We start from the raw sequence: 18760 nt of genomic DNA, 5'->3' as shown, positions 1-18760 counted from the left end.
GACTGACAGATCTGAATGGAAGTCTACGTGTTGCTAGAGTTGAACATTTATTCAGTCTTGGTATTAACATTCCTCTCAGGTCTGATCACATGTCAGCCGAGATATTATTTTGGATGAAATTCCAAAACGACTGTCTCATTAGTTTTCTATATGAACTGTTTGTTTCATGTCCTCTGAAGATGCATATGTCCATAGCACTCTCCAAGTAAATTAAAATAGCATCACAAAACAGAGTGTTGATATTCTGATTGATCTGCTGATGCCAGAAGAATCACATTTACGGTGATCAAATCCTGCCATGTTCACCTGTATGTGAAATCTCCTTGTAATATGTATCCGAAGTTGACCTAAAAAAATCAATCTAAGATAATTAGTCATTCAGCAGTAACAGATTTTCTTTTGGTCAGCATGAAAGGATCTTGATAAATCCATCCATCACAATAGTAAAGAACAGTCCAATCCAGTCAACTTCATTACTGACAGATGCAGTTTTTGTACTGTAAGTCTCTTTTCTCCTTTAGCCTGGAGGCATTACTGAAGAAAACCCTTTAGCTCATCAAGATGAGACCTGCGGTGAGACTTTTGAGCCGTTACAGCGATAGTGGATAATAAGTAATTGAGGGTAAACCTCTGTGTTCCCGCCTTTCCACTGCTGCCTCATTGTGTTGATCCTTCAGAGCTTCATCAGCAGCTGGAAACTCATGAACCTCCATTAATGTGAGAGGAAGAGACAGAACGAGAAAGGTAGATAGAGGGAAGAGCGGTGCTTTCTGAGAGAGGGTCCTCTGAAAGTTTATAGTATCACAAGCTGCCAAGCTGCCATTAGTCCCTTCAGGAATAACTGCTCTCCCTAAGGTCATCTCTATCTAATACAAAAGTCTTACTCATTCTGCTTAATGAAAGAAATATTCAATTGCTGGCAGCTAAAATCATTAGGCAGCCAAATCAGCATTTGAGTATCACTGATGGACTTTCTTAATCATTGAATGTTGTGTAATTACTGTAGATGTTGTTTGTAAAGATTTTGAAATTCATTCATTTTCTAGAACAGTCATTCTGATTTTCCCACCAAACTAAATAAGGAACTGCCAGATGCTCTGCTAACATTAGCACTGCTGTTCATCATACTGAAACGACAGGCTCATCTGCCGGTGCTGTTTCCTGAGCATGCTGATTCAGTCAACTGACGACAAACCCGCAGGGAAACTCGTGTTTATTGCCATCACGTTGGGCCGAGAATGGAAACCTGTTCCCCTGGGTTGTGTTACGTCATGTTCATTTAGCCTGTTAATTCGGCTCTGCCTTGTTTACCGAAAAAGCTGGATAATTGAAACTTAACAGGACTGAAGGCAAATCCTTTTGTTCCTGAGTTTTGATTTCAGCCTGGTTTGTACATATTGTTTCTCTTTGCTGTTGTTTACAGCTAATCTTAAAAAAATAAAAGCGGACTTTAACAGTATGTATTATTCATCCTCAGGGTGCAGATCTGTGGAGATGGTTATTGGCTCTAATGAGAAGCGAAAATGACAATGTCCATATTAAAAACAGCATCATGGTTAATCACAATAAGTAGAATGTCTTGTTTCTTTGTGAATTACTGGGATTATGAAAAGTGTTTATATAACTGCGAGAACTGAAAGGATGCTGCTGCCTCAAGTGATGTTACCTAATTAAATGCCCATTATGCTTATGGGAGTCACTCAGACAGATCAATACTGACTCACAAAGCTGAGTCAGCCTTCCTTGTGATTATGAATTACTGGATTAATTGAGGAGAAAAGGCTGGTGTTAGTGAAACTTAGTTTAAGAGTAAAATATTTCAAGTGCATTATTAATTAATGAAAATAATAACTGGGTTAATTGCATAATGTCAGGATTATGTACTGTCTGTGTGTTTTTCTCCCCACGTGCTCCCCGAGACCCAGTTTCCCCATGTGTGATTGTTCATGTACGTCAACTGCTTCTCTGTTTGTTCAGTGTTTTGTTTTATGATTTCCCCATGAATCCTCTCACCTTAATGTTCACCTCTCTAGCCCACAAGGACCTTCCACTCTTGGAGTATTCGTTCGAGTTCAGCCAGCTCGCAGTTTTAGGTTCGATGAGCTGCGCTTGTAATTGTCAGCCCCATTACAAGTACTTCCATAGAAATACTCATCTGTTTCTTACCTAATATTAGCATCATCAGCAGGCTGTTGCCATAGGGACAGAAGGTTTGTTTGTGGCACCTGTAAAACAACACAAGATCTGTCGACAATTCTGTCACTTCTCACACAGCAGCGAGAAAGAATTACAAAACGATGCTCGGAGAGTATTTGAGACTTTTTTCATATTCTTTTCCTTTGACACAATATTTTTATTTATGCACGGAGAGCGATCTCATTTGACCCTGAGACCATCCTCAGTGATGGAGTTTCGTAATAGGCCTGTTTGAAATGCTCAGCTAAAGCTCAGACTAAATGAGCTACAATTACAGGCCAATTTAGAAAGCCAATGATTTATTTAGGAGACAGTTATGTTACCCATGAGTTATTTCAATGTCAGTGACATTTGCCTTGTTTAAAAATGAAAGCACTTTTTATAAAATCCAATGTGTAAATCATGTTAAAACAATTCCCTCTGTCTTCAAGAGCCACATACTGTTATTTTCAACTCGTTGACCTTGTGTGTGTGTGTGTGTGTTTTCATGTCCCAAAAGCATGAGAGTTCATTACTGTGCTCACTAACAGCAGGAAAAACGTCAGTACCTCATAACAGTTTTATGGTCATGTTGTGTTGTTTTATTTTTACAGAAAATTTCCCCTGAATAATGCAAAAAGAAAAAGAAAGGGAAGTTTTTATGGAAAGCATAAGCTAAATGGCCTTATTCCAGTCACCACTGTTGGAATGTGGCAATAATGGAAGTGTCTCCAAATATAAATGACAACCATTATGTAATTTGCTTATTTCATCTGAAGAAGCACACTTTAATATTCACACTTTAATACTTAGTTTCTATTAAAGGCTATATTGAAATGTGTGTGTGTGTGTGTGTGTGTATATATATATATATATATATATATATATATATATATATATATATATATATATATATATATATATAGTACAGACCAAAAGTTTGTACACATCTTCTCATTCAAAGAGTTTTCTTTATTTTCATGACAATGAAAATTGTAGAGTCACACTGAAGGGATCAAGGGCTGATGTGTGTATATATATGTATATATGTATTTGTGTGTGTGTGTTTCTTGTCTTGAAGTGCTGAACCTCAAGGAGAAACACAACGTAATTAATGCACATACAATATTATTAATATAAGGATTAAAAAGCTCATGCCTCTGTGTGAAGATTGCATCTTTCTTCATGTCTTGTGCACACATGTTGTTTTCCTAATGAATGTTGTTCAGTTGCTTTGACGCAATGTATTTTGTTTAAAGCGCTATATAAATAAAGGTGACTTTGACATTGACATCAATCGGGAGAATATGCATTGAATATTTCCTTGTAATCAGTGTGAAAGAATAACAGTAGATGAGTGTTTCAAGTGCCTTGGCATCATTATAGGCTAATTAATTGTTTATTGTTATAAAATAATTTCTCATTAAACAGTTTAATGTTTTATTATGGTTAGCTGTAGCTTGTTCTACTCTAGGTTTAGATGCAAAATCCTGAAAATGTTTTGAGATAAACGCATATACATGCTTCAATCATGGTAACAACTAATTTATTGACTCTAAGCTGAATTATTGATTCAAACTGTTGAATTATTGGTAATTAATACTTGCCTCTCTGCTTTGGGTCTGCACTGAATGTCAGTTATTTCTGTTTTTGACATTTTGAGTTTCGTTGCTTTAGGAATATTTTGGATTTTTCAATTTCACTGATAAAAGAAGTTACTCTGAAATCCAATTTAAAGACTCTTCTCACTAATAATGTATATTAACAGGCTGTTCAAAGGAAGAAGAACATGGTTTCTGATCTCAGTTAGACACAAACCTCTTGAGCTTAAACTCTTTTCAGTTAAACTGTATTAATTTATCTTTCCTTGATATCCTAAATGCATTTGCTACTTCACCATGCAGATGTTGATATAGTTTTTTTTTTTTCACAGCTTTGTATGTCTCCTGCTAATGTTAATGCAAATCAGTTTCTCTAGAAATGTTAAAAACCTCCTTGGGTAACAGTGGGTGTCTGTGAGTAACTGTGATTAATGTACCAATTAAATGTGTGTTGGGAGAATCTGTCCTCTGGAATTTAATGAGTCCATTTTCAAGTCTGATCACTTCCTTTTTTGCCTGACCTCTGAAAGAGAGCGCTTATGTGCCCTGCATGAAATTGTGAGAAATTAAGATTCATTTCCTGCATTATGAGTCAGAGAAAGGCCACAGCGCAGGTGGAACATAAATATGATCTCAACTAGATTTTTAGATTTTCTGATAGTGCTTGCATGTGCAAAACTCATTCCCATTATGCCTGGGTGTCTAGAACATTGGCAAAGCATTTGGGTGGCCAAAAGTGTCCACCTTAGAAAAAACTAAAGCATTCGCTGATTTCAACGCTCTTGGAAAGTCTCGTGTCTCTTGTGTTTTTTCTCTAAGGATATCGTCCGCTTTTCTTTTTTTCCACTCTCATGATACTGAAGGGAAAATCGGTAGGAAACATGGATTGAAAATAAATGGAGGAGGTACCGATGTGTGGCAGAAACACAGTGTCTCATTTGACTAGAGCCCAAGGTCCCGCTGAAGTACTTCTGGGATTTAATATGCCGCTCCAAATGACAGTGAATATGTGCTGTTAATGCTCATGTCTGTGTTTTAGTAGAGAACTTATGTATTATGGAGTTATGCAAATTGAACACGACTGTAGCCATACAGGAGAAGCTGTTTTTTTGTTTCTTACAGCACATTATGACTCCCCACACAAGGCACAATGGCTGGCAGTTATTCTAAACGAATAATGATGAACAAAATGAACTGTTTGTAATCAAATGTTAACGACATGTCTACCAAAGGGGAAATATGCATAAAGATGAGCTGCTAGTGTCTGATTCTGGTACTCACTTTCTTTTCTCTAGAGCGGGGTATTTGCCCCAAAACATCCCTCTGCAGATGATTTCATATTTGTCTCAGGAGAGTGAGTTTCTGCCGTGGCACGCTGCTAGCCGAGCTCTTTACCAGCTGGACAAACTCCTGGACCGCACTGAAGACCACAGCCTGTTCAGCGTGAGTCTGATCTCAGATCAGTTTGGTGTCTGGTGTAATTTAATCTTGACTAGTGCAATAAGAAAGACACAGCTGATATCTAGCAGCATGTCTCAAGTGACTTCACTCAACACCAGACAGATAGAACTCAGAACTTCCTCTGATCAGTATCCAAAACAGCAGCAAGTATGCAGTGTGCTAGTATTCCATTCTGAACACAGCCCAACATGACAGTGTCAGACACTTTCTCTGTTCCTCTGGCTTATGTCTTGCCTATCCACCTGCTTTCATGTTCATTTATCACTTTGTTATTCAGAATATCACTCAAACGCCTACCCACAATCCCTCAGTGCGCATGAGTCATTTCTGAACCTCCTCTGTAATGGACGACCCTTTAGTGTCAGCATTGAGAGTGTGAGTGTGATGAATTCAATATCATCTTCTCTCTATTTCTCTCTATCACTGTGTTTACTGTGAGACAAAGCAGATGTTTGGAATGTAATGCAAGACAGGAAACAGCTGGAGCAGATTAGTCTGGTGCCTTCAGTCATGTGGCCAGGTGTCTCAACCTGTCAGACCGTACCCCTCTGTGTGTGTGTGTGTGTGTGCTGGCCAGTGTATTTTGGCCTGTTCACACACAAACACAGCAGCATCACTAATCGTCAAACTGAGGTTAATCTGTTGGCAAAACAAGAATATGTCACTCAATTGCTAACAGCTTGACAAACACACCTGATCAGCTGTATGGTCCACCACAGTGTGGAAAACAATGTCCTCTACCAGTGTTTATGTGCTTTTATCCGTGCAATGCTCTATCCCTGATGGCTCCTTCATGCGGGTGGCTTATCAGACCCAGTGAGTCTTGAATTTCACATTTCTTGAATTATTTATTACAGTTATAATCTTATATGTAGTCTGAGTAAGGACACTGAATTTCAAAGTGTAAGCCAGACATTTTCCACCTCAGAGATGGGAATGACCTCAGTAGATATGTATTTAATTTTTCATTTCCCTCTTCCGCCATCTTTAGCTGCTAATGCACTTTCTTCTTTCCTCCTCAGAGAGTTGCAGAGAGAGGTGATGATGCTGGCCTGCAGTTTTGGAAACAAACACTGTCACCGGCAAGCTGTTTCTCTCATTTCAGACTGGATTTCCAGCAACAAGAACAGGTGAGCAAATTCAAAGAATCACACATTTTACAGAATGAGAATATTGCAAAATATGGTTGGGTTATTCTTCTGTATGGTTAACCATGACAAGATTTATACAGTAGTAGCTTTATTCCAAGTGTCCATGGCAACACACATTTTTTCATCTAATTTGTTTTCCCTGCTTCCCACAACAATGTTCATATGTATGCAGTATCACACTGTCAAACACACCATTTGGACTAATGACCATAATGGAGAATAAATAGGATTTTGGGTGTGTGTTCTTACTCTGCCCAAGATATTGTGCTTGCCCAGCTTTTAGGAAATTATTTTTTTTATTATTATATATATTTGAGCCAAACAGTTGGCTGTAGGCCTACAAACACATGAAAGAGCACACACACAGTACATACAGGCAACCTCAGTTAAATAGGAAGAGGGTGAACCAACTCCAGGGTAAGACTAAAAGTTTTTGATTGTCCACTGCATTCATAAGCTTAGCAGAATCATGTATGATTGGTTATAATGTGCAACACTTCAAAAACGCTCAAATAAATATGATGCAACATGAGCAGATCTAAATTTAACGGCGCACGTGACACTTTTCATGCCATTTTTACTGTATTTGTGATAGCCGTAATAGATTTAGTTTAATTGTGTTGGAGCATTTTTGTCAAATTTAGTGTCATTTTAGTTCATTTCTGACCTGTGGCTTGGGGAAGGCTAAGTCTTGCCCAGTCTAACCAATACCTAAGTCACATTGAAAATTTGCTTGCTGGTTTCTTTAAAATTGTGCCCTTAGATTGACAGACAGACCTTTAATACATGCGGATATGCTTTATTACACATATAATGCTACATATTAAACTTGACTTCATATTATGTGCATTTAATGACTTCTGAGGCCTCTAACTTGACACTAATAAAAGCAGGCTGCTCAATTTAAAAGCTTTTTTTGACAAATATTCTTGATATATATATATATAGTTTTATCCAGAACAACTGATTCAAATGCTTTCATTTCTCTCATCCACAAATGGCAAGAAATTAATTCTGAAATTCACCTGCCTTTCTTTTCAACTGTTTTTATGTTTTCAGTTGTACCATCCTATTGATACTTAATTGTATGTATAATTTTGACAACTTGACTAGTTTTTGCACTTTATGGACATGTTATAACTGTTTTGAATTGTGCCTCTGAGCTGACAGCAGAAGTCTGGATCTGCCAGATGTGTCCTTCACTGTCCTTTTCTTCAAAAATGACCTCTAGTCCTACTGGGACAATAAAAGGAATCTGTTCAGTATGATATTCAGGGATGAGCATGTCATAAAAGAGGAATGCGTTTGAACTTTATATCTTTTAATGGTTTAGGTGATGATAATGCCAGAGGAATAACCCAGCAGTGTTTATGAGCTGCAAAGATAAATTTCAGATCACTGACAGCCAAAGACAAATGATGACAAATCCATCCATGATTATAATCAGGGAAAAAAGTAAACTTAAATTAAAGTCAGATACCCCTGTAGATGGAAACCCCTCCAGCTGAATTTATTTAGTGAATTAAGTTAATTATTATTACAGGTTTTTTTTTAATATAATAAATATTCGCAATGTAAAATACTCAAAGAAACTTTGTACATTGTTTCAAGAATAAAAGCATCTGACAGGCATATATTGTAGGCTCACTGCAGAATCTCATAACAGCCTTTTATTATAAACATGTCCCCTCCACATATGCAAGTATTTGAGAAAAATCAAACCTTTATATTTTGGTTACTATAGTAAAGGTTATAGAAGTCTAAACTTGATTTATGGTTTGTGCTGTCTCCAATTTTTACTGTGAAAATATATAAATTCATGAATTTTCCCAATATATTGACAGCTAACGGAATGTCACAAACATTATTCTTTAACTGTGTTTCTGAATTCACTTATCGTTTCTGTCAGTGGAAGTCATAAACAAGACATCACTTTCACAGGTGTGGAAATTTCAGTCTATACGCTCCAATTGGTTGTGACATGATTTCATATCTTACTGGAGGTGCCGTTTTCTGTGTCGCTACATTGAAAACTCCCAGAGGCTCCGACGGCTCATCCAGAATCAGCAGGTCTTTATTGCGCTTTGTTTGAGCAAATCAAAAGTTCAGTCATTGTATAGCCGCGGCTCCTCCAGAGGTTTAATGTTATTTCTTCTTCCTGTACGAATATTACATGCATCGCCTCACAGCCTGAGATGCTTTTCTCTCTGTGTAGCTCGACAGTAGACTGTTACTGTCACCCTAAAGAGAGCAGCCCGAAAAATGGAGCGCAGCTGGAGGAAAACAAAACTAGAGGTATTTCGTATTGCTTGGCGGGAAAGTAACATATCCTACAGAAAAGCATTAAAAACTGCTAGATCCGATTACTTTTCTTCTCTTTTAGAAGAAAACAAACATAACCCCAGGTATTTATTCAATACAGTGGCTAAATTAACGAAAAATAAAGCCTCAACAAGTGTTGACATTTCCCAACACCACAGCAGTAATGACTTTATGAACTACTTTACTTCTAAAATCAATACTATTAGAGATAAAATTGCAACCATTCAGCCGTCAGCTACAGTATCACATCAGACAGTGCACTATAGATCCCCTGAGGAACAGTTCCACTCATTCTCTACTATAGGAGAGGAAGAATTGTATAAACTTGTTAAATCATCTAAACCAACAACATGTATGTTAGACCCTATACCATCTAAGCTCCTGAAAGAGGTGCTTCCAGAAGTCATAGATCCTCTTCTGACTATTATTAATTCCTCATTGTCATTAGGACATGTCCCCAAAACCTTCAAACTGGCTGTTATTAAGCCTCTCATCAAAAAACCACAACTTGACCCCAAAGAACTAGTTAATTATAGACCAATCTCGAATCTCCCTTTTCTGTCCAAGATACTAGAAAAGGTGGTATCCACACAATTATATTCCTTCTTAGAGAAAAATGGTATATGTGAGGATTTCCAGTCAGGATTTAGACCGTATCATAGTACTGAGACTGCTCTTCTTAGAGTTACAAATGATCTGCTCTTATCATCTGATCGTGGGTGTATCTCTCTATTAGTTTTATTGGATCTTAGTGCTGCGTTTGACACAATTGACCACAACATTCTTTTGCATAGACTTGAATACTTTGTTGGCATCAGTGGAAGTGCATTAGCATGGTTTAAATCGTACTTATATGACCGCCATCAGTTCGTAGCAGTGAATGAAGATGTATCCTATCGATCACAAGTGCAGTATGGAGTACCTCAAGGCTCAGTACTAGGGCCGCTACTCTTCACGCTTTATATGTTACCCTTGGGAGATATCATCAGGAAACATGGTGTTAGCTTTCACTGTTATGCTGATGATACTCAGCTCTATATTTCTTCGCAGCCCGGTGAAACACACCAATTTGAAATACTAATGGATTGCATAGTCGATATAAAAAACTGGATGACGAGTAATTTCTTACTGCTAAATTCTGAAAAAACAGAGGTGTTAATTATAGGACCTAAAAACTCTGCTTGTAATAACCTGGAACACTGTCTAAGACTTGATGGTTGCTCTGTCAATTCTTCATCATCAGTTAGGAACCTAGGTGTGCTACTTGATCGCAATCTTTCCTTAGAAAGCCACGTTTCTAGCATTTGTAAAACTGCATTTTTCCATCTCAAAAACATATCTAAATTACAGCCTATGCTCTCAATGTCAAATGCAGAAATGTTAATCCATGCATTTATGACCTCAAGGTTAGATTATTGTAATGCTTTATTGGGTGGTTGTTCTGCACGCTTAGTAAACAAACTACAGCTAGTCCAAAATGCAGCAGCAAGAGTTCTTACTAGAACCAGGAAGTATGACCATATTAGCCCGGTCCTGTCAACACTGCACTGGCTCCCTATCAAGCATCGCATAGATTTTAAAATATTGCTTATTACTTATAAAGCCCTGAATGGTTTAGCACCTCAGTATTTGAATGAGCTCCTTTTACATTATAATCCTCTACGTCCGCTACGTTCTCAAAACTCAGGCAATTTGATAATACCTAGAATATCAAAATCAACTGCAGGCGGCAGATCCTTTTCCTATTTGGCGCCCAAACTCTGGAATAACCTACCTAACATTGTTCGGGAGGCAGACACACTCTTGCAGTTTAAATCTAGATTAAAGACCCATCTCTTTAACCTGGCATACACATAACATACTAATATGCTTTTATTATCCAAATCCGTTAAAGGATTTTTAGGCTGCATTAATTAGGTAAACCGGAACCGGAAACACTTCCCATAACAACCTATGTACTTGCTACATCATTAGAAGAATGGCATCTACGCTAATATTTGTCTGTTTCTCTCTTGTTCCGAGGTCACCGTGGCCACCAGATCCAGTCTGTGTCCAGATCAGAGGGTCACTGCAGTCACCCGGATCCAGTACGTATCCAGACCAGATGGTGGATCAGCACCTAGAAAGGACCTCTACATCCCTGAAAGACAGCGGGGACCAGGACAACTAGAGCCCCAGATACAGATCCCCTGTAAAGACCTTGTCTCAGAGGAGCACCAGGACAAGACCACAGGAAACAGATGATTCTTCTGCACAATCTGACTTTGGTGCAGCCTGGAATTGAACTACTGGTTTCGTCTGGTCAGAGGAGAACTGGCCCCCCAACTGAGCCTGGTTTCTCCCAAGGTTTTTTTCTCCATTCTGTCACCGATGGAGTTTCGGTTCCTTGCCGCTGTCGCCTCTGGCTTGCTTAGTTGGGGACCCTTCATCTACAGCGATATCGTTGACTTGATTGCAAATAAATGCACAGACACTATTTAACTGAACAGAGATGACATAACTGAATCCAATGATGAACTGCCTTTAACTCTCATTTTTGCATTATTGACACTGTTTTCCTAATGAATGTTGTTCAGTTGCTTTGACGCAATGTATTTTGTTTAAAGCGCTATATAAATAAAGGTGACATTGACATTCTTTTCTGAGATCTTTAACCAGATGATATCCATGGGTCCATAGAGGGCTCTTACTTATGACCGATATATTGCTAGACTATACATATTGCACTGTGACTCACTTTGGGAGGCCTGCAGTGATGATTTGGGTCAATTTATATATATATATATATAAGAATACTTGGACCAAAGTATGGAATGCTAACTTGTGACATTCTATCTTTGAACAACCCTGAGGAGTTAAATTCCTGCTGTTATCTCCTTAGGAAAAAATAAATATTTTTAAGAATTTAAACAAAAATAAGATGTGAACACAATGTGATCTAATGGTGTGTGAATGACACTTAGTAAATGTTTAATGAACCAACTTTGTCACAGTGAGGAATGCTAATCATATTCGCTAATCAGTGGATCAGCACTTTTAAATATTTTCTTTGTATTTAAGTTTTGGGCTCCATCAATATAGTTGTAAATGTTAAATATGAGCATTTAAATATTAAATTTAACATGTATTATTTATTAGCATTATTAGCTTTATAAATGTACATTTATTAGCATTCATAGTTACCTTGTGTCTTCACTCAAATGTTTCTGTCAATCCTCTGTCCCATAGGATTCCACCCAAAGTGCAGGACATTGTGTACTGCACAGGCGTTTCACTGATGGATGAGAATGTGTGGGAGTTTATCTGGATGAAGTTTCACTCCTCTACAGCCGTCTCTGAAAAGAAGGTTCTCTTGGAGGCCTTGACCTGCAGTGACAACATCTTCCTGCTCAACAGGTCAGTCGACCTCATTAACAATGAAGAAGTGACAAAATGTTATTGATAGTAGGAGTCTGGAGATCTCTGGAGCATGTATTGTACTCCTCTGACTATAACTGCCTTGTTATTTTGTAGTCTACTGTACCTCATGAAGCAATCCGATTCAGTCCTTTCCTCCACATCATGTCACTCACACCAGTAGAGCTGCACTAACTCCTCTGATGGGGCAGTAAAGACAATGGCTTCCATAGGAGTTTTTCCCACAAGTCTCCAATGTGTCTTAAATCCTCTCCCAACTCAATAGCAGGATGAGGACGGTGACGGATTACACCCTGTCCAGGCCAGACGAGGATCCCAGAGCCCACACATATTCTAAAGCAGTTCTCTGAGGATCCACTGCGGGTTCGACATCTCCATTTATTTGGTTACACTTGGTCATTGTTTTATGGATGCACTGAGAGAAAAACACATTCCCATATAAAGAGACCCACCATGACCCATCTCTGCAATGAGTGTTCAGCACTCAACAGTCCCGTGGGATGGCTTCAGAGTTGGTCTGTTGAGAGGGATGTGGTTTGTCTCACTAGAGCAAGAAGATAAATAGTGCAGCACTTAGTAAGCACACATTTCAGTGCTCTACAGTACAACCCGAATTCCGGAAAAGTTGGGACGTTTTTTACATTTTAATAAAATGAAAACTAAAAGACTTTCAAATCACATGAGCCAATATTTTATTCACAATAGAACATAGATAACATAGCAAATGTTTAAACTGAGAAAGTTTACAATTTTATGCAAAAAAATAAGCTCATTTCAATTTTGATTTCTGCTACAGGTCTCAAAATAGTTGGGACGGGGCATGTTTACCATGGTGTAGCATCTCCTTTTCTTTTCAAAACAGTTTGAAGACGTCTGGGCATTGAGGCTATGAGTTGCTGGAGTTTTGCTGTTGGAATTTGGTCCCTTTCTTGCCTTATATAGATTTCCAGCCGGACTCTTCTACGACGAAGCCATGCTGTTGTTATAGCTGCAGTATGTGGTTTTGCATTGTCCTGCTGAAATAAACAAGGCCTTCCCTGAAATAGACGTTGTTTGGAGGGAAGCATATGTTGCTCTAAAACCTTTATATACCTTTCAGCATTCACAGAGCCTTCCAAAACATGCAAGCTGCCCATACCGTATGCACTTATGCACCCCCATACCATCAGAGATGCTGGCTTTTGAACTAAACGCTGATAACATGCTGGAAGGTCTCCCTCCTCTTTAGCCCGGAGGACACGGCGTCCGTGATTTCCAACAAGAATGTCAAATTTGGACTCGTCTGACCATAAAACACTATTCCACTTTGAAATAGTCCATTTTAAATGAGCCTTGGCCCACAGGACACGACGGCGCTTCTGGACCATGTTCACATATGGCTTCCTTTTTGCATGATAGAGCTTTAGTTGGCATCTGCTGATGGCACGGCGGATTGTGTTTACCGACAGTGGTTTCTGAAAGTATTCCTGGGCCCATTTAGTAATGTCAGTGACACAATCATGCCGATGAGTGATGCAGTGTCGTCTGAGAGCCCGAAGACCACGGGCATCCAATAAAGGTCTCTGGCCTTGTCCCTTACGCACAGAGATTTCTCCAGTTTCTCTGAATCTTTTGATGATGTTATGCACTGTAGATGATGAGATTTGCAAAGCCTTTGCAATTTGACATTGAGGAACATTGTTTTTAAAGTTTTTCACAATTTTTTTACGTAGTCTTTCACAGATTGGAGAGCCTCTGCCCATCTTTACTTCTGAGAGACTCTGCTTCTCTAAGACAAAGCTTTTATAGCTAATCATGTTACAGACCTGATATCAATTAACTTAATTAATACTAGATGTTCTCCCAGCTGAAACTTTTCAAAACTGCTTGCTTTTTTAGCCATTTGTTGCCCCCGTGCCAACTTTTTTGAGATCTGTAGCAGGCATTAAATTTTAAATGAGCTAATTAAGTGGATAAAAGTGTAAACTTTCTCAGTTTAAACATTTGCTACGTTATCTATGTTCTATTGTGAATAAAATATTGGCTCATGTGATTTGAAATTCCTTTAGTTTTCATTTTATTAAAATTTAAAAACGTCCCAACTTTTCCGGAATTCGGGTTGTATATTCAAGCAACTTCATCTTCATGTTAAGATACTACTCATTAAATCACAATCAACAAGAAACCTATTCATTTTTTTCTCTAGTGGTAACTGCCTTCCATGAAGATAATATCAATCAATTTTTTTTTTATTTTAGAGTTCTGTTAGATGTAAGGAATAGGCTTAAGGTTGATGTTAAAGTTTATAATAAAATGCACCCTTGCTTCTGTTTTATCTGTAGTTTTTGGCAGTGTTGATGTTGAGACCAATTCATTTCCGTCTGAGTCAGAAGAGAATAAAGTGTAAGTCAAGATAAAGACATGAAGAGGGTAGAGTCTGATTTAAGATCGAGACCAGAAGAGTATTTAGTTTGAGACAAGACAGAGACCAGATAAGAGGTTTGAGTTTGAGTCAACATGAAAATATGGCCTTGGAGTCAGACTCAGAAATATGGTCTCTGACTGAAGGACCAAGACCATGAAAATACACCCTGACACGAAACCGAGTCAAAGACCATAGTTTCATTATCTTGGTCTTGACATGTACTCAGGATCATACAGTCTTGACTCAACGCTTTCCTGGTCTCCATCCTGACTCTGACTGAAATGAGCTGACCCTTACTACAACACTGGCTATTGGTAAGGGTTATATTTGATTAGTAAATCTTGTTCCATGATCCTACTTGGCAAAATCATGTGATGTATAGATGTGGTGTTGTTGAAAGTGCTAGACATCACTGTTAGAAAAACAGTCTAACAATAGTCGCATGCTAATTAGAGACTGGCACCTGGTGCTACAATGCATAGCATCAACGTGATGTGATAGCCACATTGATGCGTGAAGAACCTGTAACTGAATTTATATCAGCTCAAAGAGAAGACTGCAGCTGTTGACTGTCCTCTGAGAGTTAACACTGTTGAATGAATTCCTGTCTACCTGAATTGTGGAACTTCAGAATGATCAGGCACTGTTCAATTGCACAATCATGATTCAAACGTGCATATGTCTGAGTACTTTCCTCAAATGAGGTCTCAGAGGAGTGATTTTATAAACCCACTCCCATCCCAGATGAGCAGCACGTGTGTGAGAGTGTGTGTTTGTGATATTTAATCTACCACAGAGAAAACTGCCCTGTGTTTGGTGTGAGCTAGTAAATGTCTGAAGGATGGGGTGTATGGAGTCTGTGTGTAGTATTGATTTCTATGGCATGAAGTGAATTGCTTCTCCCTCCTCCTACCACTTTTGATGATGTATGTTTTGATCCAGTGGGCTGAAAATAATTCCACTCCACAACTGGAATGTGTGTGTGTGTGTGTGTGTGTGTGTGTGTGTGTGTGTGTGTGTGTGTGTGTGTGTGTGTGTGTGTGTGTGTGTGTGTGTGTGTGTGTGTGTGTGTGTGTGTGTGTGTGTTTGTGTGTGTGTGTGTGTGTGTGTGTTAGCTGATCTCACTTCAACTCTGACTGCTAACCTTCAGATGTTCCTGCAGCCTTGGAGACTGAAATCTCAGTTAAATAATAATAATAATAATAATAATAATAACTCCACTATTCATTAATTACACTGGAAATTGAAGTTCAGATCAAGTGTATTGCATTGTGGGATGGTTGTATACCATATTGCAGTAAATGTAGTAGGTATTCTTTGCATATAGGAAATGTACATTCTGTGCACAGTGTACATTCTGTATACTTAAGACAGTAATATGGTAGTATGTGAATCTGAACATGCTAACCTTTATGGTGGCCTCATCAGTAATGAACAAAACAAAAGTGCAAGCTATGATGACAATGTTTTCACACTGTCACAAATATACCTGCTAGAATTAAATTACACAAGTCCAATATCAGAGTTTCCAAGTGTAAAAAAAGTGATTAGAGAACGAGCAATGCAAAAGAAGCTGTTCTGAGAGCTTGTTTGCACTTGTCCTTAGAGGAGGCAGGACATGTCTCGTATGCGAGCTGTGAAGCTGCTGTCCGCATACAGATGTAAGTTTTGTCACCATGGCAGTAATCTCCAGGGTTTTTAGTGAAAAAGTGCTACAAGTGACTTGGCGACAAATGAAGTCAAAAGCCCAGTAAAGCGGATAGAACTGAAATAAGAGACCAAAAACTGTGAAGCAATTACCTGACATGTTTTTGCAAATTTAACTTGTGTACCATGGCAGTATCTTTATGTGCAAAATCTAATTTCCTATTTCTTTTTCATCTACTTGACATTTTGCACCAATTTGAAGCGAATGGGTCTATCTGCATTTGATTTGGTCTTTTCAGGTTATTAACTTTTTGAAGAAGCTGACTCACAGTCTTGAAATATATTTGAATAATTGTGTTTCGCCAGGCCTGTCAGTGGATGTCTTTGCTGAAAACGGCAAAGAGTAATGTGTTTTGTATCTCAGATTTACACAAGTTTTAAACTATCGTACTTGTAGGATCACAAAATTGATTACAATTAATATGATGACAAACTAAGAAAACTCTTATTAATTTGTCTTGTCCACAGGCTCCTGACCCTGTCCCTCACCTCCGACCTGGTGCCGGATCAGGATGTGATCGATGTCATAATACATGTGGATAGCAATCCGCTGGGAAGACATTTAGCATGGAGATATTTCCGCGAGAAGTGGGACATTTTGAATTCCAGGTGAATATGTCTTCATTCATTTCTGTTTATCAGTGATTTTAACCTTCCTCTCAGACCCTGATATGAATTTCACAATCACACTCTCATAAGATGTTTATTAGTAAATGTTATTTCTTGTGTTTGTTTCAAGGACCAGAGAGCATTATGGGAAATATCTATTGGTGTTTGTTTGCTTGTGGTGCTCCAGTGTTTTTAATAATAGTGTCTCTTTGGCAGGTATGGAGAAGCCTTATTTATGAACTCAAAATTAATCAGCGGCGTGACAGAGTTTCTCAACACTGAGGCTGAGCTGAATGAGGTGAGGCTGAACTTTTACATCATCCTGAGGCTAGAGGTACACCTCTAATCAAACTAAAACAGGAATGAATTATTGATGGAACAATAATACTTACAAACAAACTCTGGTCAGAAAATTATTGAGATGGAAAATGAGCAAGAGTAAACTCTGAAGACTGCAGAAATGTGCTCTGCACCGTTTCGCTGGGTTATTTCTTCATTGTAACTGCTTAACCTTATTACAGGAAATGGAACGTATATTCACTTATTCAGCTTAAATCCCAGAGGACACAGACTGCTGATTTTTCTCACTGCAGTGCAGCACTTTCTCATCCAGCTGACTTCGCCTTCCCCAATTTATCATTCATACTGAGATAATACGAAACCCCTCAGAGTTTTCTTAAACAGAGCATTAGCATACTGTCTTTGACAATCAGCTGCTGCCAGAGCACTTCATCCACAGATTCACAAACGATCAACACTACATTTAATACCAGTGGTTAGGAATGATCGTATTACTTCTTTTGAAAGCTTCCATGAATGAACAGCAATTTTGAAATTGCCAAAATTGGACCAAAAGAGCAGCTTGACTCCTGAATCCCAGTGCAAGTTCATTCACATAGTCTTCATGACCTCAGGAATTGGGAATCATTTTCATAATGTGCTGCTTAGTAAATGGAGATTTTAGGTCTAGATTGTATGGCCTTAATTGATGTTAGAGGCTAGCAAAGGTTTTTTTTTCTTCTTCTGGTTCTTCTTTTTTTTTTTTACAGACCCCCAATGGTCCTTCCCTTCCAAAAAAACAAAAAACAAACAAACAAACAAAAAACATTACACTAAACAACATGTCAGGCATTTGCATGTAAATGCATTGTATATTCTGACGCTGTTTAACTGATGAAGATCCCACTTACACGCATAGACACACAAACCTTCTACTGATACATCTGATACATCAGGCACAATACAATGACAATGTTAATAATTTCTGTTTTTACCTTCTTTTCTTCAGCTGAAAGAGTTCATCCTCACCAGCGAGGGAGAGTCAGCACCTGCGTTTGCTCGAGCTGTTGAAATTGTTCAAGCTAATGTAAAATGGCACATCTTGTTCCAGCAACAGCTTTACCGGTGGCTGCGGAAAGCTCCCGATGGTTAGCCTCTATTAGCATGGAAACCCTATCAGATATTTCAAGGCCAGAGACGTGAGGACACTTACGTGCTATTAAAAATTAAACATTTATGAGCTCTGAGAAGCAACAAAATTGAACACTATACTGCAACACTCAGTATAGTAACTTAAGGAATGGAATTTGCACTTTTGATAAAAAATAAAAATAAATAAAAAATAAAAAAATATATAACAATCTTGACAAGAAATTTTGAAAATGTCAGTCTTTCCCCCAATTCAAGCAAATTTAGGAGATGTACATTTATATTTATTAACTACAAAAGACAGAAAAAAGGGACTTTCTTTACACTTTCTCTACACTACACTGCATTCTCTCCCCAAAAACTGTTCTCAGATGGAACAAAAGCTCTTTTAAAAGTTTCAATTTCAGTGACAAGCTACTCTTTGCTTTTCTTGCACAATCCATTTTATTGACTTATATTTTGTACAATATCAACTGAGGCCATAT

General features: G+C 38.2%; 1 pseudogene; it reads left to right on the top strand.

Annotated features, from left to right (window-relative positions):
- Positions 1-18352, top strand: part of LOC132098581 (thyrotropin-releasing hormone-degrading ectoenzyme-like) — a 39474-nt pseudogene extending 21122 nt beyond the window's left edge.
- Positions 18353-18760: the final 408 nt, after the last annotated feature.

This window comes from Carassius carassius, chromosome 22 (genome assembly GCF_963082965.1).
Source record: "Carassius carassius chromosome 22, fCarCar2.1, whole genome shotgun sequence".
In the NCBI taxonomy this organism is placed as follows: domain Eukaryota; kingdom Metazoa; phylum Chordata; class Actinopteri; order Cypriniformes; family Cyprinidae; genus Carassius; species Carassius carassius.
This window is presented reverse-complemented; position numbering and strand designations above follow the sequence as displayed.